Source organism: Crocodylus siamensis, chromosome 3 (assembly GCF_052110815.1).
Source record: "Crocodylus siamensis isolate JL-2025a chromosome 3, ASM5211081v1, whole genome shotgun sequence".
Classification (NCBI taxonomy): domain Eukaryota; kingdom Metazoa; phylum Chordata; order Crocodylia; family Crocodylidae; genus Crocodylus; species Crocodylus siamensis.
Genome location: NC_143397.1, coordinates 193,894,155 through 193,920,876, shown reverse-complemented (window position 1 = coordinate 193,920,876; position 26,722 = coordinate 193,894,155).

The following is a 26,722-nucleotide window of genomic DNA, read 5'->3' as shown; positions in this document are numbered from 1 at the left end:
AAATTCCATGTTCTCCTAGGAGTCTTCTCTCTCTGAAGCGTGTGCTGTGGTAGAAGAAACTGAACCCCTTACGGTAGCACCACTGTCTGAGGTGTCTGTTAACCTCTTCCATGCAGCCTTCCCTCCTGGGTCCATGGCCTGCAACAGAAAGCACAGAAGAGAAAACTACTTGACCCACTAGCCCCTTGAGCCCAGCCCCCAGAGCCCAGTAGTCACTCATGACCCAATCAGGGTTACCCCTGGCCATGTTGTTCATGCCCACATGGATGAGCAGCATGGGGTAATAGTCAGAGAGACGGATGAGCCTGGGGATCCTCTCCACAACATCTCAGATGCAGGCCCCAGAGAGACAGCAGACCTCTTGGGCTAAGGGGTCCAGACAGCAGATAGGTCCCTCTGTACCCCTCAGGAGAGAGTCCCCCACCACAACAACCCAGAGTCTCCTCCTAGGGGTGGGAATACTTAACTTCTGCTCTGGTGTCTCTGTTGGAGTCTCCTCATGTGTAGTGAGGGAAGCATACCTGAAGAGCCTAAAGCCTTGAATCCAGGATTTTGCTTTGGCTCCCAGGTTTGTCACCTAAAGACTTCCTGATTTTCCCATCCCGGGAGCAAAGGCAATAACCACGATGTTTCTGCTCCTTTTGCAGCTGGCAACTAGTTATAGCTTAAAAAGACTCTCCCAGGGGGCACCCAGATTTGGGCTGGGAACCTCTTGATCTGCAGTCAAATGCTCTACCCTTAAGCTATATCCCCATCACGCTTTTAGAGTAAACATGCTTTTATGTGCATTTGTGCAAACCTGTTTATTTCTGCTCAGAGGCCCTAAGAGCTATATAATATACTTTTGGTCTTGATAGGATACAATGCTTGAAATGGCAAGGACAGTTCCCAAAGCTCTATGGCAAAAGCATTAAATATAGTTAAATCTTGCAATGGCATGTGAATCTACCCTTCATAACCAGGACCTCTAACCAGATCTCTAGGAAATAAAATAGGGGGAAAAAAGCCCGCTGCCCTATCCATAGTAGGGGGACACCGAGTAACATGTCCACTTTATTAACTGATGAATACATGATGACAGACCATTAACTATAAGGTCTTCAGAAAACAATTAAGAAGCGATAAAAATACCTTGCTTCTAATTGCATGTCTTTCTCTCAGGCTCTCACTTTCTTAATTTGGATTTAACCCCATAGGGTGTATCAGCACCTGTAAGCACATGCATGTGCAACAGCTGAAATAGAAGCGGTGCAAATTTGAGCAGGGGCTTTCTGCCTTAGCACACTTTGGTGTGGGGTAAATTGTGCCAGTTGGGGCAAAATAACCCTGCCTGGCTCCTCCTGGATCAGCTGTCAGGGGGAGCTAGAGCCTGGAGCCAGCACCTGTGCTGCCCCAGCAGTATAAAAAGCTGCCCTGTCCTGACCCCATCAGTATGAAAAGCTGCCCTGTCAAATAGCTTAGGGCTACTCACTCTCAAGAGCTTCTGGGGCCCAGCCAGTTGGTACCTGGGGACACTACTCCTTGTGCCACCTGGACTGCTGAGGCAGCCCTGACAGTTCCCTGCACCCTTTAACCCCTGTAGCAGTCTGGCAGTGGGGGCTGCTGCCGGGCTGTGACCTGCTGTGCACCTGCCAGACCTGTATGGGGACTGCATACCCAGTAGAGACATCTGCCCCTCTGCCCCAGCTGCCAGTAGGTTGTGGCTGCTGAGTTGGCCTTTGTTTGACACTACTGCCATGTGTGCCCCCTGCCTGGCCATCTGGGCAGCTATTGCCCAGAAGATGTTCTGGGTGTGGTGGCCTGCTTTGAACTGTCAAAGCATGTCCTCTTGGCCCCAGTTGGCCAGGAGGTCAGCCACCTTCAGCTGGGTCCAAGCTGCCATCTCTGAGCAGGCAGGGTCCTGCCACTGTCCTCTCTAGCAGGAATTCTTGTGGTCCCTATTGGAAAACTGAAAAATCCCTGATTAAAAAAAATCCTGAAGTCACTCTGTAAAATATTCCAAAATCCATGTTCCTCTACAATTAAAATGTTTCATTGATGTATCTACCATGTTAAAGCAATTTGGAACCTACCAGTGTCTCCGTCATCATACTGAAGTGAATTCTAAATACTTATATGTTTCGCTACCCCCCACAGGGGCTACAGATCCCCCCACAGGGGCCACAGTCCCTCCAACAGGGGTTATCATCCCCCCCCACAGGGGTACAGTCCCCACAAATGGTTTACAAGCCCCCAGAAAGGGCCACAGGCCCCCACAGGGGCTACATTCCCCCCAACAGAGATACACCCCCCCTTGCAGGGCTCACATACCCCACCCCCGCTTGCCCCACCAGCCCCCTGGATTGCTTCCCTGCCTGGCCCCATCCCCTGCTGGCTTCTGCAGCCCCCCTGATGGATGCCCCACCCAGCCCAACCCCCCGCCCGCTTCCCCAGGCCCCCAATGGCTACCCCCCCATCCTCCAGCACTTAAAAAAAAAAAAAAAAGAAAAGCCTCTACTCACTGTAGAAGCAGGGGCTGTGGGAGCTCTGGTGCCTCCTGGCAGAGCCCCACCACACAGCATAGGGCAGCAAGGCCCAGGCTGGGGCCACTGTGGCTGTCATACTGTGGGGGGAGGAGGCAGTGACCCCAACGGCAGCTGGAACTGCCAGTGAGTGCTGGGTTTTGTTTTGTTTTTAATGGCTGGGATGCTGGGGTGGGAGTGCAGTGATCCACTGGCTCGTGGGGGCTGGAGGTATGGAGGCAGGGATAGGGGGCTGGGGGGGATGAAGCCAGGTGTGACAGGGATTGGGGGGTTTGGGGGCACGTGGGGGATGGGGATGGGTGGGGCAGTCATGGGGGGGCTCAGGGGGATAGGGCCAGGTGGGCTAGGGATCAGGGGGGCTTGGGGCAAGCCAGGGGCGGGGATTGGGGGGGTCAGAGGGCAAGTGGGGGATGGGGCTAGGTGAGGCAGTGATCAGGGGGGTTGGGGGGCAGGTAGGGGATGGGGCCAGGCAGGGCAGAGAATGGGGGGGTTTGGGAGGCAGGCAGGGGATAGGGCTGGGTGATGCAGGGATTGGGAGGCTCAGGTGGCAGGTGGGGCAGGGATCCGGGGGTCTTGGGGAGTGGATTGGGCTAGTGGGGGTCCCCCCATGGTCCCCTTCCCCCTCTTCCAGATCCCCCCAACCCTATCCTGCAGCTGGCACACTGCCTGCCCTGAATGGGCAAGCAGCATGCTTCAGCACCACGGCAAGGTCCAACCATAGAGATGCTCTGGCTGCTACCAGAGCATCTCTGTGGAGGACCCAGCCTCTGGCTGCCTCAGGGCATGATCCAAGACAACGGTCTGCCCTGCTTTTTTTCTCTGTGGGTTTTTTTGACCCCTGGATATCCAGAGTCTAATTTTGCCCTCACATTGCAAATCTGCAGCACAGGGAACGTTTTCTCATTCCTGCACATGCCTCTTGCAGCATCTCAAAGGAGTTTGAGACACTGCAAGAGGCTCTTGCGGGCTTGTCTGGACATGCCCATAATGTTTCGATCTGTGGCCCACTTACAAAAGCAGAATTAATGCACAATTTGATGTGAAAATTCCCTGTGAAATTCCCTAGACGTACTTGCTCCCTGCCCTTGTCTTGCCCAACAAGGCTTCCCATAGGCCTTGAGACAATCAGTGTCTCTGGGTCTTCCTTCTTATTATGTATAAAATATTAGTCATCCACTTAGGGAACAGACACATGGGCTTAACCTTGTATGAGGCATACTCCATTTATTTAAAACTGTCATATGTGGGAATTATATCCATCTCTGGTTATAGACAAAAGGACAGCAACAATCAGATGGAAGTAAACCAAAAGATGGAATTCCTTTCTTTGTAAAAAAAAGAAAAAAAATAGCTTAATCTCTTTAATTCGGTTATCATTTTTGGATATCCTGGATTACATCATTATCACAGACTCCTTTAAATGCTGTTCCTAAATTAGTTATCTTTATGTCCCATGTTTTCATACCTACTGATGTGCAATAATGTTAATTACTGAAAAACAGCCTGGTTGCTCAATATTGGCTATAAGAAGTGTAGCTCACCCCTGCCATGACTCCAGCTGTGACCTTTCCTTTTTTGTGTCCTTGTATAGCAGTGAATTGCTGCACCTCTCAGGCAGATAAGTGAGACAAAGCACAGCAGATGTCCTTGGACATGCTGCTATCATCAGGAAGAAGAAGAATAACAATTACAATTCAAGAGCATCCAGAAATCAAAGCACAGCTTGAAAAGATCAGGCAGGCAGGCTTTGAAAAATGCATATTAAAGGGTTTTTTTAGGAACTTCCCTGCCTTTTATGGCCATTTGTATTCCATAGTATATTCCTTTTTGTGTGTTTTTGTAGTCTGCATGCAGTATTGTTTGGTTGACACAGTTGGTTCATTCGTATGTTTTACACTTGGAGACTTTACTGTAGTTGAGGAACAGAGAATTTGTACTCTAAGATGACTTTTTTCCCCAATAACAGCGAAAGAAAATGGTTCTGTGATGTATTTTTTCCCCTCTGACCCTGGATGCATCATATCTACTCAAAGCCATGTTTTTCAGGGAACCAGATCATGACACTATTCTAACACTGAGCCTTCCCTCTTCTTAATCGCTGCAAATCCTGGTGACAGGGGCAGGTTTGCGTAACTGCATCTTTAGATACCAGGGTACAAAACACAGATCCCTCCCAATCACTGTTCAGTGGCTGCTTAACCCTGAAGGTACCTTTAGTCCCTGTGTGCCTAAATTGCCCCCAGTAAAGATCCTTATTTAAAGTTTTGCTGCTGGATGTATATAGAAGTGCCCAAATGTCGTCAGTACAGTGCAGATAGGCACATAGCTCACGTTCCAGTGGGATTCACAATGTAGGCACCTGCGGCCCCCGGCCTGGAAAGGATTCTCATACCCTGCCCATCAGGCTATCACAAACCACAGATAGGGGGATGAGGACTCGAACAAAACACAGATAGAGGAGGCACTGCTGCCAGCCTCCTTTTCCTCACAGGCTCATAGTTAGGATGCCCAACTGGAAAGTGAAAATCCTTCCTCTACCTGAGGAAACTTGAATCCACATTCAAAGAAAATGTTCCAGCTACTATAACTCGGGTACAACTCTCTTAATCCCTCTTGCTGAAGCTGTTCCATTTCCCATGGAGTCATGGACTTGCTACACATTGAGAGAGAGCGAGACAGAAACAGTGAGTGACTGATTCCATAGTAGATGCTAGGTCACTTTTGTGGCAGGGAAGAGCCCTAGCTTCCAGGTCTCACTTCACTAAATATTAAGTATTTTAAATAAAGACCAAGAATACCACAAGGAGGGCCATGGAAAACCCCACCCCAGACTATACCTATAACCAATGTTCCCTCTAAGGAGCAGCGGTCCATGAGCGTGCTGTTTCGGTCTGTGAGTGTGCTGCTTTGGTCCGCGAGCGCAGTACTTTGGTCCAGGAGCATGCTGTTTTGGTCCCACCTCCCCTTTTTCGTATGGTGCGGTCCGCCAGTGAGTATCCCAAAGTAAGTGTCCAGGTGGGAGCAGGCAGGGTTCAGCCACCACCCTTCTGCATGCTAACTGCTGCCCAGAGCAGTGCAGTGGCATGCTGTGGGGCAGCCATGGGCCGGACACAATCGATAGAACTGAAAGAGAGGCACCGGGGCTGGCATGGGACATTTACTGAAGGTAAGCTCCTCACTCCTCATGCGGGGCAGGCAGCAGTTTCTCCCTGAGGTGAGGTGAGGCAAGGCAAGGGTTGGGGGCGGGGATGGGTGCTAGGTAAGTAGAGGAATGCAATTTTGAACTTTAGTACTTGGGTATGTAAGTAATTGCCTATATTTTAACAGCAAAATTCCCTGTGTGACTTAGATAATTCCTGGCTTAAATAGTACCTTTGCTTGTACGCAACATGGAGCAGTTCCCCGGAGCCAGCAGAGTCTCACATGGGGCAGGCAGCAGCTCCTCCCCAAGGCGAGTCAAGGCAGGGATGGGGGCTGAGGGCTCCGTGGGCTCCGGGGAACTGCTCCACTCAGGAAGCAAGAAGTCGCATGGCATCAGGGCTGTTGAGTGAAGCAGTTCCCTGGACCTAGTGGAGCCCGCACCAGCCCCAGCCTCCATCCCTGCCTTGCCTCACCTCAAGGAGGAGCCACTGCCTGCCCTGCATGAGGCTCTGCTGCCTCCGGGGAACTGTTCCACTCCCCAGCCCTGATGCCATGAGCCCAGAGCCTCATGCAGGGCAGGGAGTGCGGCCTTAAAAAGTTTGCATGCAGCAAGACTTTTACCCGTGCACAGCCACACACACACGCACCTGAGAGGGTACACGGCCTAACACTCTGGGTATTCTCTTGGAAGGTACGTTCAAGTCCACTCATGTGGTGGTAGGATTTGAACTTAGGACTCCTGTATTCCAGCTATGTTCTTTAACAGTAGACTATTGGGTAAAATGACATTTCCTACTGTTTAGTTTCAACAGCAACCTACTTAGTCTATCAGCTGCTTTGGATCTTATTGTTAGACATCTAGCTCCCCTTGTGCATTGTAAAGTAGCCTAGCTGTAGCACAGGTCATCAAGAAGTTTATAATGTGGCCTATTGGTTTCTGTAGTTTAAGGCTTATGTGTCAGTCTTTTGGATTTTACAAAATTCCAAGTAACACTTCTTGATGAAGCTAATCACTTCTCCAAAACATTGGGCTATATAAGCCATGCCTATTGCCACCCAGTGTAAAACATACAAAAATAATACTAGTGATAATCAAGCAAAGCCTGTTCAGGTTTTTCAATATACGTAAATGACCCTCAGACTCAATAGAGAATGTAAGAAGGATGAGTTGTAAAATAACATGCTAAGTATAGTTTACTGTTAGCCTTAAATAATGGATAGCACTGCAAAAACAATATAAGCATTTCTGCACATATGCAAAATCTTTAGTTGATTGAAAAGAACAAAATAAATGGAAGTATCACTCTTGATTAGAGCAAGCAGAAATCTGGAGGAAGGAGGTGAATACTTTTAATCCGTTGATAATAAGGTTCAAAGGTCAGTTACTCTCATCACAGTTAAAATGTACATATACTCCATAGGGTCCCGATAGGTAGCTCAGAGAGCATGCCTGGCCTCTGCAAGTCCTCAAAACAAAATGACTTGTATTGATTAGACCAAATGTACCATCTCAGAAGGAGCAATAAAGGAGATTCCCACCAAAATCAATATACAAAGGAATAAACAAAACAACACTTTCAATTCTCCTGTTGTATCTCCCTGAGACTCTGGCATCGTATATCAACAACTCCTTGCCACCCTTTTTTTGGTGAACTGAAAAAATAAGACTGAATTAGCAGGCAGCCTTTGCAACAAATAACCTCTGTCAACATAAATGCTTCGGCCATTTTGGTTAAAATCCCTGTAAAGTTTGAGCATGAAAGCAATGAGCTGCCGTTTTTCTTATTGTGTGATTAAAGAGCAACCGAAATGCACTTTCCATAATATGCTCTGAGAGAGCAGTTTATGATAAACAAGACACAGTTGCGTACCCCTGGGTAGCATTGCTTGGACATGGGCAAAACTAGAGAATGGGGCCCCTCCTCCAGCTGAAATCCAGGGTCTGGCATTTTGCTGACAGGAGCTAGGAACTTCCAGCTGAAGCTATAGAGGACATGCCAGTAGAGATCTATTTGCCTAGCACTCACACAGCTGAAATCACAGTAGCAGTGGAGAGGTCTTACTTCAGGGAAGAGTCACTGCAACAAAGAAGGGCAAACTGCATGTGGCCTTCTTTGTATTGCCACAGAGCTGAAATCACTGGGCTCACTGGAAATGCCTTCAGACCAAAAGGCACTGGCTGGATACAGAAGTGCAAAGATGACATTACATCTGGAAGAGATTATAGGGAGGTAGCACTATGACAAGAGATCGTTTGACAAGGTGTCTCTTTCCCAAAAACAGGTTAAACGTCCCTCTATAAGCTGAAGATAACCTACCTGACTGTCCCTCGGGGTTCTGAAACTTCACCAATTACTAACAGTAAATGGTGAGAAGTGCACCCAGAGAGTAACAGGAGCAAAGAAAAAAAGACATCAAAGGGACATTTGTCTCCTTGAGGTTGCACTGTTTCAAGGTGGGAATTTTGCTTACTTCTGCACACTGTTAATTCATGGTAGCTTTGTTTTCCAAATCAATGCTATACTCTATCAGAAAAATGCAAGGTACTCCACCTCAGGAAAAAAGACCCACATCACGCTTATAGGCTCGGCAATGCTACACTCGCTAGCACCATGACTGAAAGATTGACCATAAGATGAACATGAGCTACCAATGTGATGTGGCAGCTGGTAAATGAACAAAACTCTGGCTTGCATGCTTCTCAAGCAAATCTTGGGATGTCATCCTCCTGCTGTACTCAGCCTTAGTGAGGCTGCAGCCAGAGTACTGCATCCAATTCTGGGCTCCACTATTCAAGAAGAATGTGGAGAATGTGAAGTGCCCAGAGGAGAGCCGTGCACATGATTAGAGGGCAGGAGAACAGGCATTATGAAGAAAGGCTGAGAGCCATGGGAAAAGCGCAGGCTCCGGGATGACCTGGTAGCAGCCTATAAGTATATAAGGGGTGTGCATCAGGATCTGGGGGAACACCTGTTCACCAGAGCACCCCAAGGGCTGACAAGGTCCAATGGTCACAAACTCCTCCAAGACCGTTTTAGCCTGGACATTGGGAAAAACTTCTTTACTGTTTGAGCCCCCAAGGCCTGATATAGACACCCTCCAGAGGTGGTACAAGCACCTACTCTGGACTATTTTAAGAAATGTTTGAATGCTTATGTTGCTGGGATCCTTTGACCTTAGCTGAGGCAGGGGGCTGAACTCAACGATCTTTCAAGGTCCTTTCCAGCCCTAATATCTACGAAATCTATGAATTCTTCCCAGGATAAAAGTTCTCTTTATTATATATACAACCACAGTGCTTGAGTGGAAAAATATTGCCTACTATGGGTATTCAAAAAAGATAGTTGGCTCTCTCATGTTTCTCAGTGTAAGCTCACTGTTTTAATAATTTTACGGACTCCTCAATATTGAACAAGCTCTTGCTACTGCTGACATCTGCCAAAGGGTCACACTCTATACATATATCTCCATCTGTCTGGATCCAATTCCCATTAACTTCAGTACAAGGATCATCAGACCTTTAGTGTACTGTTTCCATTTTTGGAACTGTTATGTGCTAGGTGTAATTTTATCTGTAACATTTTATGAAATAAAGTGTTATTACATTAGAGCAGATGGCACGTTTCCCACTAACCTTTGCAACATGGGTGATTTTCTACACTAGACTGAAGATTGAAGTCTCCCCTTTTCATTTTTTATGCTTAATATCCGGAAAGGCCAAATGCTATCCTCACAAATATTCATAAGCGGCTCCCAGTGCTTTGTCCTGAATATCTGAGATCAGGATCTGTCCTTGAGTAGTTCTTTGAAAGATCCTATCTTTTCCATTCACTTTCTTACCGTGGCTAGCATGAATGTATGCCAGACTTTTTTCCTAGTACCTTTACCTATTATAGAAATCCTTACTGGACATACCATGTTTTCTTTTGAGTTCCTAGGTGCTAGCACTCTGTTTGCTCTTGACCCTTAAATCCCATCCTCTGTCCCAAGGGTTGAGTAAAATACATTTATCTTTCTTTACGTCCTCCTTGGATTTTGTAATTTTGAAATTGGTATTCAAAAGCTGTTTGGGAGCCAAGCTAATTCCAACAATTGCTTTTCTGCTGAGCTATAAATGCCCTTCTCCTATAGTGAAGAATGTTGACTCTTTAAAATACAACATCAGTAGTCTAGTCTTGCTTCAATAAACTCTCTGAGTTCTGCCTGCTGAGTTCTTGTTAACAGGTCATTTTTTTTGACTGTTAATGTTCTGGTTTTTTTCTCTCTCCTTAGCCATCTTTCTATTCTAATGGTCGTAATAGCCTCAACCTTCAACTTGGTAGACCCTGGCTTTTAAGGACTGATGTGAAACATTCTGCATGCATCTACACAGGCACTTTACTGCAGAGTTGACTAATTAACTCAGCAGTAAAGCATCATCAACCATCTACATATGTGCTGGTAGTAAGGCGCAGTAAACTAATTAACTCTGCCCTAGGATAGTACTGTTGGGGACAGTACTATCTTATAGCAGAGTCATTAACTGCAGTTTCCGACCTGGTCACAATTCTACATGAGGGTTTGATTGCAGTAAATGACTCCGCCATAAGACAGTACTGTCCCCAACAGTACTATCTTATGACAGAGTTAATTAGCTTACTGCGTCCTAGTATCAGCACATATGTAGATGGTGATGCGGAGTTGTACAGCTAGGCAGCAAGCAATCAAACCCTCATGTAGAACAGTAGAATGGTGACCTTGGGCAGAAATTGCACCCAGTCAGCCCAGGTAGCAGGAAGCCTGCTGCCTAGTCACACAGCTCCATGCATTCAGCACTCTCATGCCCCAGCCAGCCGCTCTGCTGCTTGTCGCTGACACCTGGAGCCTGGGACTGACCCTCCCTAGCCTGCTGCTAGCCTGGACCTGCTTCTCCCTGGCTCAAAATGCTGCTGTCCCACGTGCACATGTAGATGCTGTACCTGGGAGCAGTGTAACACAGCCTTAAAGTGCTCCAGAGTTTATCCCTTCACATTAATTGCATGTGTAGATGCATCCTCTGATTCTAAACCAAGTTGTGTTTCACAACCAGTGCTTGCTCTTATTTAAGTCCTACCTGAAACTTGCCTAGTCTAACTCTTACCTATATTCCTGTATCCATACCTAGCATAGACCTGTGCTTTGTCCTTGCCTAATGTCTACCTGTACCCTGCCTAGCCTAAACCCATACCTCACTTTTGCCTGGATTTTTACCCAGCACCTGCCTGTCTCTGCTCTCACTACTTTGCCTGCCTGTTCCCATCCTGTATTGTCCTGTCCCTGAGCCCTTTCTTGCCTGTCTCTGAGTGGTCCTGTCTTTGGCTTAGAATTCCCAGCATGACCAGTGGCCTGCCTTGATCTTCATTTTGTCAGACCCCTCAGCTTGAGATTTTGGACTTAGACAGATACCTGGATAGATCTGGATACTCCCTATGGTGCCCCCAGTCTAACTTTCTCTGAACTGACCACTTGTGCCCTTACCCACCCTAACTTGGATGCTAGAAGAGGTTATATATGTCGGACCTAAAACATGAGAAGTTAGACATCAGCCAGAAATAAGATGCCTGTGGTCCATTTCTAATTTCAGTGCAAGTTCAGAGAGACTGTAGTAGTAATTCAATACTGTTAGGCCCTGCATGGTTCATCACCTGACCTTCATACTGCTTGAGTCTCAAGGAATGGAAATATGGTTAATCTGTTACATGCTTCAATTAAGTCATTTTGCATTGGTGTAACTGAGAACAGAATCTGGTGTAGGTGAGAATGTGTGGCAAATTCATTCAAAAGACAGGAGAATTGAATAAGAAAGGAAAGTAACAATAATGGATAAAAAAGAGCATATAGAACTGGATAACAAGTTAGGATTGTTGTTCTGTAGTGAATTTAGAATTTGGGGAAAAAAGTAGTTCCACTTCAAAACAAAACATGCATGCTGCAATATCCTAGGAAAGACACCATGAAAAAATATTTTTGTCATAAAATTCTTAATCAGCTCCACTAATACATCATTTTGTTAGAGAAAACCAGTACCATGTACAAGACATTTTAGCAGGAAAGGGGGAAACCAATTCCATACATTCCTTTCCATCATAGAAACCCAGCTTCACACATCATTAAATATCAGAAGTTCCCAGTCATATCCATTACTTGGCATCTGTGACATACAGAGGCATGCATCACTTCACAGCAGAAAATTCCAGCCTCATAAATATAGAAGAGGGACCCTGCTACAGAAATCACCTTGCTTCAGGAAAACCTACCCTCATGCATCATTTAAAAGTTTAGTATTATTATGCAGTGCTTTACATCTGAGAATCACAATGTCCCAGGGCAGCCAACAAAGCTGTAAGTCCTTGGAACGTGTTAACAGAAATTTCTCCGTGTCTGGGTAAATTTATATGAGCAAAAATGCAGTTTCACAGATTGCTCCAGATGTTCCTTGGAAAGGTTTGACCCAAACCTCATTACATTCACAGTGATTATGAAATAAAATATAAGGTAGGTGCGGTTAGTTTTCTGTTCCTTCTAGTAATAACAACCTGACTCCTTTTAAAAATCTTGCTAGCCTCTGGAAACGATGTATACCTTGTAATCCTTGACAGAAACGATTAATATATTTCTCATAAAGCTGTATAGTTTCCAGACTGCCCTACTACTCCAGATTTCAGAGATTAGCTAGGAACAATCAAATCAATAGCCAACACTGAGTTAAATTTCAAAACTGAAATCTCTGCTACAGTCCTAAACCAGGATCATCAGAATAGGCTATTTTGTCTTCTGAGGCCACTTGTTCCCATTCAGTAAGTGAAGGATGTACAGGTGTTCTTAGAGTCAAACTAAGAGTTGGTGGTACACAGCTCATAGGAGGTTGCTGCTTCTGTAGTGGAATAGATTCTTCTGTAATGTGTAGCATCTGTTGTTGAGAGAAGAAATTATATCTTGTCGAGTTATTAAATGCTATGTCTCAAATTGCAGCTTGTAAAATTAGCAAATATTCCATAAAGAGGAAGAGTTCCTCTTGGTTCTGAATTGATTCACCATTTTTGAACAAGGTGTGGTGGATATGCTGCTTGAGTCCCCTGGGTTCCTTGTACTTAACTCTTTCTCAGACCTTGAGTATGTCCTTGGGATCTGCTTGGCTCCTTGGACTTCATTCCTTCTTGTCTGGAGATGAGGTGGCCTACACCTCAACAATGTTTAGATTTCACACCTCAGCAATGATTGGGTACCACTCCTACTTTATCCGATACAATTTGCTCCTCTCTAATCTGTATTTCCTTGCTATGAAGTGCTGTGGAAGATTTACTTTTCCTAGATATAAATGAAAACCTGAGGTACCATTTCTTTGGTGTAAAGCCTGGCTACATTTCTCTAAGGTAACATGATTTATTATACGCAGTATACCTTCTGCAAAATGATGCATGTAGCCAAGTTTCCTTAATGAAAAATGATGGCTGAAGCATTTTTGTTCCTGCTGTAGTGTGTGCAAGACACTATTGCAAGTCCTAACTCTAACTAGAGTGATGCATAAACAAAAGTTTCACTGCTATTCACTGATACATGGAGTTGTACTTGCTTTAAGCAAATTGATATAAGAAATAGTGTTTTTATGATGCTCATTGATATGTAAAACCATTTTTCCCATATGAAAAGAGGAACACAGGAAAGAATTCCTATATATTTAAAGTGAAACATGATGCGAGCCTGTGTGCTGTGTGATATAAATTAATGCAAAGGGCACTGACAGCTTATTTCCATGATTCAAACCACTGTCTGAAGCTTGTTTTTTCTGATGTGCAGTGATACTGGTGGCTACATTTCGGTTATATAAGAGGCAGTACCTTTCCTGATGTCCTTTAATACAAAAAGCCAATTTTTCCCGGATAACAAGGGAGGCAGTCATCTGTTTCTCTGATTTTAAATCGTAATACAGCCTTTCTAATTTATACAGAATCTGACATTCACTAGTGAATGATACCAATTCACCTTAATGTAAATTGAAGTTACCTAATGCCCACTCTTGTGCACTACATTGGGTATAAACATTCAAAGCTTGTATCCTGCTATTCATGTGAATGTAACAGCTCTGAAACCACCACACAGCATCAAAGCATCTAGCACTAGCACTGGGGCATTTCAGGAACTAGCATCAAAATGCAAATACAGCAAGAATACTTTAAAAATGTTGTTTTTAATTATACTGAGGGTAAATCAATCTCAGCATGCATTCTCCCCCTATGCATTTTGCTTCAAAGAGACATTGTTGACTCAAGTGGTATATCCCATTCAGACACAGCTCTAATCCGTAGAACATTTCAGAAAGGACAAAACACTCTGAGTGCACTTTACTGTAATAATTAAGTGGCTTGATGTTGTAGATGGAAAACATTTTTTTATTCTATTTCCTTTTCACAATCCTTCTTAAAGTATTCAATCTCTCTCTCACGCACCTTATTTTCCTGGTCTATATTGGACCACATCTAGCTATTCGTGCTCTGAAATGTCATCTTTGGAATGTCAGATCTTTAATATAAAGTTTACCTGTTTCTGATGCTCTCCAAGACACAATGCTTAGTAAAGTTGAGTTTCTTGAACCTGAAGCTAGGATTCTCTTATGTCAAAGTCCTCAGTAAGAATGGGTTTTCTTTGATTTACATGTCCGCTGAAGTCCAGTGGTGTGTGATGCTGCTTTTTCTCAGATAGCGATGGGGACAAGGGATTTTCTTAACATGAAGTGATATATGCAGTGAAGTATCCTTCGTTCCCTGTGAAACATGAGGACAGGTTTCCCCTTTCTAATAATTAAGTAAACCAGGACTGTCTAACTGGTGACCTGCAGGCTTTGTGTGGTGAACAAGGGATTACACTGTGACATCTGGGCTCCTATGCAGGTGCTGCTCTCCTCACTGCCCCAGCTTCTTCCTCCATGCTCCAGCTGCTGCTTCCTTCCTACCTCTGCCCCAGGGAGTGGGACAGTGTGGCACACTATTGGGAGCTGAGGGTGAGTCCAGAGGTTTGGGAGAAGAATAGCAGTACATCAGTATGGGGTGGGGAGCCAGGTGCAGTGCAATGGTAAGGGGATTCCTGCATGGGTGTGTGTTGCAGTGGTGGAGAGCCGCCTGGTGCAGTAGTGAGGGGGGTGCCCAGGTGCATTGCTCACATGCACCCCCTAAAATCAGCCGTGCACCCCCTGGGAGCGCCAGCTGTGATACCAGAAGTGTACTTCCGGTTTCACTGCTGGCTCGGTGATCGATCGCTGGGGGACCCTCCCTCCCCCCTGCCCTCATTGATCTGGTGCCCCCCCAGACTCAGAAGGCATCAGTTGCCCATACTCCGGTAACTGCATTGTACAGTGGGATGTAGGGAGATCATCTGGGAGTGTGCAGCCCAGTAGCCCGGACCTTGCTTGGGGAGGCCCACATGGTTTATAGACCCTGCTGGTGCGCCCTTCAGGGACTGAGTGGTTGGACAGGGTTGAAGTAAACCACAGTCATTTTCTTTTTTTCATTGGTATAAACTGTAGGATGATTCTGGGCTGTTCTTTGTGTTAATCAGCATGTAAACTGAATTGATTTGAAGTGAAGTTATTTATAACGGTATGTTTTCTCCGAAACAAAATAATACAGTTAAGGTTAGTTTTTCCCCATGGAAAATGTCATATGAAGCAACATTTCCCCAATGGATACAGAAATGTAGTTCCCATGATGTAACTGCATTCATGAGGCTGGGATTCCAGGATACTATTAACTTTGACAAGAAACATTGTTTTTCTGATGTACATTTTGAGAAACCATTCTTCTTGTATTTAAAAACAAAAGCATGAGATATCATTTCCTAATGTAAAGAGAAAATCAGGCCACATGTTTTATCCACAGATGGGAGCACGAGACAAGATTTCTCACCATCTATTAATATGTAAAGCCAAGTTGCTCCTATGTAATGTAACATGAGAGTAGAAAGCATTTTCATGGGCAAAGCATGAGGATGAGTATACATATACTGCTTCATCCTTCACAAGCACAGTGAGAGCCTGTTCTGTATTCCACTGTTAGCACTATTGTAAACCCAAATCATTCAGAAAATGTGAGGATGTCTTGCAACAGCCCTCATGTTTAGCGCTTCCACAGGATTCTCATTTGAGCTGTTTGTTTTAGACAAGGTTATTGATTGCATACTTTATTCCCTTTGCTATGCAATGCAAGAAGCTGGGCTTTCCATGGATTAAGTGATACAAGATGCCGGAATTCACTACTCTATACAGTGATATGAAACTGATTTGCTCTAATTATAGAGGGAAGATATGCAAAACTGTTTTTTCTGTTACATGAAGTGATGCACATGCTTTACTTTTTCTATGTGAAAATGAAAAATATAGGTGCAGTGTGATATGTGGAAGTGTGCATCCCACCAACAAAATTGAGTTAAAATGCCGTTTTTCTGACGTCCATTCAGATGTGTGAAAACAATGTTCCCCACTAAAACAAAGCATGAGCACAAGCATCCTTGATGCAATGACTGATGGCATTTTGCTGTTGTCAAGGGATTCATTAAGCTAGGCTTCTCTTATTGGAGATGTTAGGGAAAGCAGAGGTTTCATAATCATTTGCAAAGCCATGTTTCCCATCTTTATTTTAAATGATACAATATTACAATTTTCTCTGAGATATTCAGAAGACTAAACCCTGGGTTATTGTAATATGAAAAGTGGCATGAGGCCAGATTTCTGAAATATAATTAAATGTTCATGACATTCAATAGCATGAGATAGTCGATACTGCTGAAAGTCAGTGTCCTATGTAAGAATCCTGGTTTGATTATGCTCTGATGACACCTGGCATTGTTTTTATTGTAGTGTGTAAGCAAATAGTTAATCTTGAGATTAAATCCTGTGCTCTGATTTTTGGGGCCATGCAAAGTTTTGTCTGCCATTAGTCATTAATGCAAAAGGAGTGTTTGAACAAGAGAGTTTAGTTTCTGATTCAAGTCAAATCTTGAAGCAACTGGCACCAAGCATTGATATTGGGCTGATTCCTGGCAAAAGAAACAGACCTGTACACTGTTTAACCAAGTCTGTTCCAGAACTGGTGGACAGGTGCAAATAAAACAAGTTGTACATAGCATACCCAAAGTGACCACTGATTCCTCCTTCCCTGGAAAGCTGATCTGCAAGATCTAGACACCTTTTCCAGCTAGGTAGAGATGTGATGCAGGTGTCAGTTTTTCTGATATCCTTTAAGACATAAAGCCTGATTTCTTTCATGATAGTAATTGTCTTGAATGGCCAGTGATGCAAAAATGCAAAGGCAATGGCAATATCATACATAATGTTGGTGTATCATACATAACATGTTGGTGTAATGTAAAGGTAGATGATAACATTTTAGTTTAGGTTTCTCTGATTGGTAAAAAAGGTACTACTTAGTTCCCAACTATTTATGTACTTGGATTTCCTTGATGCTAAGATATACGTAGTGTTGATTTCAACAGAAGTAAATTATGGTAATTTATCAATCCAATTTCTCTCTGTTATAATGAGTTGTGTAAATCTCGGTTTTTCTGATATAAATTGATGCTATTGCCTAAGTTTCCATGAAGCTAATGGATATTTCTCTGATGCTCATCGATGAAAGTAGCTAAAGGTTTCTTTGATGTTTCCAATGCATGATGCTAGATTTCATTTATATAAGCCTTTACATAGCATTGAATATCTTTTTCAAATATGATGTAGAAGGCTGGGTTTCCCTCTTGTGGATATAAAGAGGTGCATGAGACATGTGATGCTGCATTTTTCTGATGTGCTAAGAAACTCATTCTAATGCATTAATGCCTATCTGTAAAATTGAGCCCGTTTCATCATTTACATCAGTGACACCAGACCTTAGGCATCATTTTTTATCAAGCTTTTTTTTATCTCAATCTCATGCATGCCTAGATAGAAAAAAGGCCATCTTATAAATCACTCTATAGCAAATCAATGCAATTTATCAGTTTTCATGGGTATCATAGATGTCAAACAAGAGTCTCATGTTTCCCTTTTTGTTAAGAACAGGGAAACCCAGATTCATATAGTACTTTACTTATTCTCAATGATACTTGACCTTCTGCATCATTTTACATCTGGAACTCTCAGACTCACTCAGGGTTTTACATTATGAAATGCATAATTCATTACTTCAGAGCAAAGAAACAGAGCATTGTACAATACTGTATTTCAAGAAAAAAAGACATCAGCCCCATGTATGTCTTACATCTGGGGAGGAGTGTCTGATAAACTTACTTCTTAGAAATGTGCTCTCTTCTTCACCCTCCTTCAGGGAACGTAGACCTCAAACATAATTGGCCACCAGAGAAATCCAGTTTCCTGAACTACTTTGCCTATCAAGGAAAAGGAAATACTTTTCAGTGTCAATTGATATCAAAGAATCACTGCTTCCTTATACGCTGATTTGACCCTCATCCCCAAGGCCTATTACAATTGCCCTGAATAGTTGTTTTTTTCCAAAAAACTGAGAGAAAAGTCAAAAGATTATATCAATATTTCTGGAATTTAATATAAGTCTAGAGTCTGACTCTCACTCCCTTTTGACAATGAAACTTTTACTGATACGTTTGTATCATGTCCAGGTTTTTTATTATATCAATTTTGGGCTTTTACTACTATTTGGCTTCCATTCTAGCTTCCTTCTATGAAGAATACACTAATCTTAAACTACACCTGCATAATGAATACAACTACATGGCTTATTGTCTGTTTCAGTTTTTCCAATATATGAAAGAATTGAATTAGGCAGACCCTTATTTTCTCCATCCTTTCCTATTACTCCAAAGGAATGTTTTGAATTCATACTGATGAACAGGGCAGATACACATACCCTTTTTGCATATGGCTTAGCTTCACATGGCAAATTGACCTGCTGTGACCAATGTCTGTTTGTAAGCTGATAACTTGTGCTCCCCAAAGGGTCATTTATGATCTTTGCCAGAACAGCCAGGCAGGATTTATGTGTTCTTAACAGTAAAATTACTGCATTGCTTTACTGGTCAATAAAATAGGATTTCATGTGGGTGGCCAGTCTGTTATACCTGCTGATTAGGAAACCCCCCTGCTCATAATGTCTGTATTATGGATGTATGTGACATCTAATATCAGCACCATAATCTCTCATCATCCAGGGATTCCTAGTTGTCACAGCACGATAGGAAAGTAGGGTTGGAAGGGACCTCACAAGGTCTTCTAGTCCAGGCCTCTGCTCAAAGCAGGATCATCCCAGCCAAGCATCTGTCTAACCTTGTTCTGAAAACTTCCAAGGGTTGAGATTTTACAACTTCTCTGGGTAGTCTGTTCCAATGCCTGGCCACCCTCACAGAAAGTTCCTTTTAATTTCTCCTGCTGAGGCATGTAACTCTTGCTTCTAGTCCTAGGAACAAGAGACATAACTAGGGACCCACTTGATTTGTGGTTTCAAAATCTGCAGAATCAACAAGATCCATGAAAGCAACAACAACTTAATAAAAATAAACCACTGGCTCCTCAGTGGGAGATGGCTGCTGCCCCCTCATCCCTCCTCCCGCAAGGGCCTCTCTGCCAATCCACACTGAGGGGCAGGTCTGCACAAAGGGCAGCCAGCAGTCGAGATGGTGACTACTCCCTCATGTTTCCTCCTATCCCGGGGCCTCTCTGCCAATCAGTGCCAAGGGGCAGGGCCACCGTGAAATGACTGCAGAAAGAGAACTTTATGTTGTGGTCAATCCACAAAAATTGATATATGCCCTTCCTATTTAGGTAGACCCTGAGACATAACCATCCCATAAAATCAAGGGTCTCCACCATGAGCAATATTATACAGCAATAAAAACCACCTTTACAAACCACTGGATATCACCAAGCTGATGCATTAATTTAAACTGTGAAACAAGAATATCACTTATCCCTTTACAATAAGAAATCCTCAGACTGATGCATCACTTTATGAATGCTCGCTCTCCTATGTCATTCAGTATCAGGAAAAGAGAAATTATGGTAAACAACAGACATTGTTTTATGTTACTATCTTACAGATTACATAGGAGGCTGTACCATCACAGAAACCTGTCACAGAGTACCAAAAAAATCCAACGTTTGGAGTCACTTTGAAACCAAAAAAAAGCATAATGCATCACTTTACATTAGGAAAGAATGAACCGCTTTAAATCTAGATATAAAATAAATCATGAGTTTTCATCCTATACATAGATCCATGAGAGAAGAATGGGATGATTAAATCTGATAGATGATATTTGTTTCCTGTATCTGCTATGGTCTTTGAGGGCAGGTACTAAGAATAGAAAAAGGTGCCTGAGATTAGATTCCTTCATAGGAAGTGATAAATGAGGCTGGGTTTCTCTCCTATTATGCATTTCATACAGTAAATTTTCCAGCTGCAGAAGGAGTAGAAGTGTCTGTCTCCTACAAAGTAATGCCTTATGCAACATTCCCTGGTTTTAAAGATAGCATATTAGGCTAGAAGTACAAGTATGAAGAGATACCAAATATATCCAGGGTAGGTGTACATTTAAACTCCAACACAGCAAGAAATGGTTTAGGGCTAAAACGTGGCTTGTATCGGTTCTTGTTACAGATCTGAGCAATGGAGCTGTTCAGTTCATTTTACTGGATATACTGACCTCTGGTGGCTTGTAATCAAGTAAGAATGTCTTAATTTTTTAAATTACAGGGGTGTAGGTTGTAGCTGCGTTGGTCTAAGGACATAGGCAGACAAGGTTCTTTGGGTGAATCTGATATCTTTTATTAGACCAACTTAAGTAGTTGGAAAATAATTCTTAAGGCTGAGGAAGTTTCAGCAGTTGGTGTCTGCTCTTCCTGGATGGAATGAAAAGTAAAGAAGCCAGGGGCTGGGCTGGTATGCATACAAGACAGGCAGTCAGTGAAGATGTAAATTGAGGAGTCAGTGGGTGAGAGAGTCTGGGTGTGGGGGGAAGAGAAGGGGGTTGAATAGTGGAGAGGTACCTGGGGAGTCAGATGTCAGGTAGGTTATAATGTATCAGAAATCCAATGTCTATATTTAGTCCATGATTTTTAGTATCCAGGAGGCTGATGAAGTGGAGTTCATAGGCTCATCTCTGGGAAGTATTTTATAACTTTCCTTTGAGGATCAGGACTGAAAGATTGGAGAGAGAGTGGTTTTCTTGTGAGAAATGTGCCCCAACAGATCATTAGGTTTTCCTGTCTTTGATAGATTTCCAGTGTGCATTCATTCTGGTGCGCAGTTGTTGTTTGGTCTCTCCTACGTATTTTCCATCAGGGCATTTGGTGCATTGGATGAGATATATTACATTGCTGGAGGTGCAGCTGTAAGATCTGGGAATGCTGATGGCTCTGCCGTGGGGTGTAGTAATTGTGGGGGTGCTGGAGATGTGTTGGCAGGTTTTGCATTTCTTGTCATGGCATGGGGTGGATCCATTCGGTGTGTTCTGGGCCCGAGGAAGTTTGCTTCTGGTGATGAGGTTAGCGAGGTTCGGTGCTTGTTTGAAGGCTAGGATGGGTGGCTCTAGGAAGACCTCTTTAAGAATAGGGTCTCTTTCTAGTATGGGTTGCAATTGTTTGAGGATTTTCCGTACGGGTTCGAGGGAGGCGTAATATGTCATAACCAGCAGTGTGGAATTTGTGGGGGGGTTTCTTCTGTATTGCAGCAATTCTTCATGTGGTATCTGGGTGGCTCTTTCAAATGTGCAGTCTCTCTCTCTAGAGGACTGTCCTTGTTGAGTGAAAGCCTTTTTAAGATTGGTGAGGTAGCAATCCTGGGTATTCTCTTCAATGCAAATTCGGTGGTATCTGAGGGCTTGGCTGTATATCACAGCTTTTTGGTGTGTTTAGGGCGATTGCTGGTTCTGTGCAGATATGTATGTTGGTCTGTGGGTTTCTTGTATAACATGGTCTGTAATTTATCATTCTGGATACTGATCATCATGTCTAAAAAATTAAGGCAGACAATGCTGGAATATTCTAGAGAATATTCTAGAGAAAGTCGTATGGAGGGATGGTGATTGTTGAATTTCTGGTGGAACTCAATCAGAGATTGCAGGTTTTTGGTCCAAATGATGAAGATGTCATTGATATATCTTAAGTATAGCAAGGGTTTGATGGTGCAGTTCCTACGGAAGTCTTCTTCCAGGTAGCTTATAAAAGGTTGGCATACTGTGGGGTCATTTTGACGCCCATAGTTCTTTCCATCGTCTGGAAGAAGTGTTAGTTATTAAAAGTGAAATTGTTGTGTGTGAGGATGAAGTGTATAACGTCAGTAATATCTTTGGGTCTGTATTCTGAGTTGTAATCTTGTTCCTGTATATATGTAAGGCAGGCTTGGATGCCATGGTGTGAGATGTTGGTATATAGGCTTTTTCAATTATTATTTTCATTTTGTTTTCAATTATTATTTTCCAGCTACTTAAGCTGGTCTGATAAAAGATATCAGATTCACTCAAAGAACCTTGTCTGCCTTAATTTTTTAAGAAATGTTTACACTGACTCAATCCTATTTCCATGTGCTACAGGAGCTGCTAGTTATTTAAAAAATACCACAAATTTCCTAAAGAAATGAGCTAGCACTGATAAACTGCCAGCAAACACCATATTAGCTACCATGGATGTTAACATCTCTCTGTACCAACACCCCCCATGACGACATTATCTCTGAAGAAGATACTGCTTCTGCTTACATTACACTCTCCTATTTTGTCCTCACACACAACTACTGTATTTACCCAAATCCCTGAAGAGGAAACTTCTCTTGCATCCCCCAGTCTCTGCCCTTTTGGTCCTCCACATCTTCCGAAGCTTAGCCCTCTCCCCACTCTGCCACCACCACTTACCCTCTGGGTCTGTGCCTTGGGCTATAGTGGGGCCAGAACCGAAGCCAAAGCTGGAACTGGGGGGTAAGCATCAGTGGTTTGTGGGAGGTGGGGAGAGCAGAAGCCACAGGCTGCATTAGACAAAGGTGGCTGTGTTGGGGGGACAGGCTGCAGATGCAGAGATTTTGGGGGGCAAGGGTTGTGGCTCCAATTCCAACCCTGAGCACATGTTGGGGCTGCGGTCAGAGCTGCCACACTGACTTGTACTTGAATCCAAGAGGAGGAGCTTTTTTCTTCATGGTAAATAGGGAAAAAAATACCTTGTCTTGGATTTAAGTAAATATCATATTTCAGATCCAGGGACTCCCTGTACCTACAAATGAATGGCATGGCCATGAGTACTTGTATGCCCCCGCAGCATGTGCCCCCTACCAATATATTTATGACAGGCCTTGAAGTCTGCTTCCTCCACAGCTGCCATTTCATTTCCCTGGTATACCTAAGATACAGTGATGTCATCTTCATCATATGGATGCATGGGAAGGAATCTCTAGAAAAATTCCACCAGGACTTTAATAACTTCTGTTCCTCCCTCAATCTAACTCTGTAATACTCCTCCCAGCAACCTTTTTCTTGGACATTACTGTGAAAGTTTGCAAAGATGATATCACCACCACATTGTATTAGAAACCAACTGACCACTATAGCTATCTTCACATATGTAGCTCTCATCCTAACCATGCCACTAAATTCATTGTCTACAGCCAGGCTCTATGTTATACCCATATCTGCTTTGATCACATTGACTTGGATGCAAACCTTAAGAATCTGGAGCAAATATTCCTACAATTATAATACAATCCTAAAACTGTGGCCACCCAAATCCACAAAGCCAGACTCAGACTGCATTCCAATCTAACTCAAACACCAACCCTAGGACAGGGACAATGGAATCTCTTTGGTTGTCACCATCTTGAACACCTAAGACACATCATTGATGACCTCCAACCCCTCTTAGAAAGTGACAGCCATCCCAAGTTAGCTGTAGTAAACAAACCTGTCCTTGTTTACAGACAGCCCCCCACCCCAGAATCTCAAACGGTGTCTCTCCAGCAATAGACAACATAACTCCTATTCTCACCTTGGCACCAGATCTTGTTCCAGGCCCAGAGACCAATCATACTCCCTTATAAACACCAACCACATCATTATTGAGCCAATAACACAGATTATAACATTTGAGGTTCCTTTACTAGCATCTCAACCAATGTCACATATGCCTTCACTTGCTCACAGTGCTGCTCTGCTGCCTACATTAGACAGACGGTAACTCCTACATGTAAGAATGAATGACAACCAATCTGACATCAATACCATAAAAACAGACAAGCCTGTGGCAGACCACTTTAACCTCCCTGGACATCCTAGCAATGACATTAGAATGGGTGTTCTTAGAAAATGAAACTAAAAATGAAATTGAACAGGAAATTGCAAAACAAGACATTATCTGCAGGCTGGATTGTTTTAAATATAATCTAAACAGAGACTATTGATTTCTATTCCATTACCTGGATTAGGTTTTAAATCCTTCCTATGTCCCACAGTGGGTTAATTGCTTTGTTTTTCTGTCTCCTACCCTTCTTGCTTCTCCCAGCAGTGCCCCTGCCTTTTTCCTCCCCCCTTCCCTACACTTTGTATTCTAAACACTGCTTTCTATTTAGCGGCTCTGCTTCTTGAGTCCCTTCACAGCATCTGATGAAATAAGCCCTCTGCTTACAAAGCTTATGCTACACATCTCTGATTTAGTCAGTCTATAAAGGTGCAAATCTTCCCAACCTTGTACCTTGATTTTTAAAACAGTGCAACTAGCTTGATTTACAGTGACACCAACACTTCGTCATTATAATTAAACTTTTTTTGCTATTTTTCAGGCATTTGTCTGCTGATCTATTTCTTATTAAGAGGGATAATGTGCATTTGGTATGCAGTGTGATAAACTGATGCATTAAACTTTGCTTTTGAATTTTGTAGGCTACTAACCTATCCTCTTTAGCCCAGGAAGGAAAAAGACTCGATTTAAAGTCTGTTTAGGACCTTCCTTCACAATACAAGTTTGTTCCTTAGACATGGTATTTTCAAAATGACATAAAAGCAAATCCATTCCTTTTCCTAAATTGGACTATAAAGGCCTAAAGATCTTTACCCCCTACTTCCAATAACATCCTTCACCAAATGAGCCACTAGCTGCATTTCATGATTACTTGATCATTCCAGCTGGTAAGTGGGGTAGGAACTGTCTTCTGCTGACTTTTTCCCTTTCTTACCCCTTTTTGAGAGTTAAATTTAGCTTTTAAAAGTTGGTCCTAGTATGGCAACAACCCCATCGTGTCTATATACTGTTAGCACAGTACAGATGCTCTGTTCTAGTTTACTTCCTCTTATTGCTAATGTAACATATTTGTGCTACATCAGGCCTGTCCCACTGCTAAGTGGCTGGAGGCTGAACACCCCATGGGCCATACCAGCAGGGTCTGTATCTCTGCGGGCCTCACCATGGCAAGCCACGGGCACCCCAGCCTGCATACTATGTGAATGCCCCCATCACTGCATCCATGCTCCTTTTCCCCCTTCCACTGCATCATGGGGGAGTCACCTCCCAACCACTGCACTGTGCACCTGTGCAGGCCCAGCACACCTCCACCACTGCACTGTGTGCCTGCACCCTTCCCCTACCTGCTGCACTGCATGCCCACACAGGTGTTCTCTCCTCCACCCATCACTCAGCCCCAAGCTTGCTCTCAGCTCCCCAGGGTGCACCATGCTGATTGCCCAGGCCCCTGGAACAGGAGCAGGCAGCAAATGCCAGAGAAGGGAGGGGATGCTTGGAGCTACTCTTACAACTGGAGTGATGGGTACAAAGATGGACAAGATGGAGGCTGTGGGGCACAAACATAACCCTCCATGGGACACTGTTGGATAGCCCTGCGCTAACTAACTTAACCTTTTTATAGATGAAATAATTGGGATCGTCAAATGAATAAGAAACATCTCTTGATAATGGTTCTTCCCCGGTTTCAAAGACTTTACCTGAGCGGTCTCAATGTCTTACATTTTCCGATGTTAATTTTCTATGTTCGTACAAAATATATAGTGAAGCATGTTTTGTTTTTTTTACTTTGGGACAATTGAAGACCATTGGAAAATTTGATTGTGTAAGGACTTATTGAGGACGGAAGAAAGCCATATCAAATCCAGATCTAATAAAAGATATGGGCCCTTAAAATGTAGATGTTGCAGCTCCTCCTAACTCTAAGATGCCCAACCACAACAGTGAATTCCAGAACCTTGTATCAGGTGGCTCCTTCTGCTTTCTTTGGGGAGATTCAGGTAGCTCAGATGGGGATCCAAAACAGCTAGCACACTGACTGCACAGAGCTAGCCAGCAGGAAATCCTGAACAAAGATGTCTGAAATCTCAGTCCTTTCTCAGCACTGCAGGCAAGTACCACTGTCCAACAGAGATCCACAGCCCACAATTCTCTCCAGAGGGCAGATGCCTATACCTTGTCTTTGAGGAAACTGAGTAGGACTTTTTGTTTTTTTTAAAGATATGTCTCGTGGTCATGTCCACGTTTTATAAGTAAGCACAGAAACCTACATCTTTCACCCCAGTAGGAAACACTAGCCATCAAGCCATTAGCTTTTGGTATGCCTTATTCCTGTTAAAACTGTTCCTCTGTAAGAAAATAATCCAAGATACATTGGACCAGAGAGGAAGCAAAAGGGAAGATGACCATGTAGACCAGCAGTAGGACACTCAGCTGGGAATGGGGGAGGCTTAGGATCTAGTTTTAGAACTGTTTATGTTTTGTCCAATAACTGTTTAAAGTAAATCAGAAAAACAGTCCTAGGAGTCAATGGGTACTACCATATGGGTCTTGAAAGAAAGCGGCAGTAACTGCTTTTTGTAGGGAGGCTAATTTTGTAAGTGTCTTAGACATTCTCACCCTGCTGGATCAGGCAGCTTGTGAAAGTAATACCTAGTTTCTGGATTTCAGTTGATCTTGGGAATGAGAGAAGTGATTAATTGATCAGATTGTAGCAATTTGGAACCTGTACCAAGGTACAACTCTAAGCTCCCAGCAAATTTTAGGGTATATCAGCATTATCAAAGGACTATGCTGGGGAATACTGCAG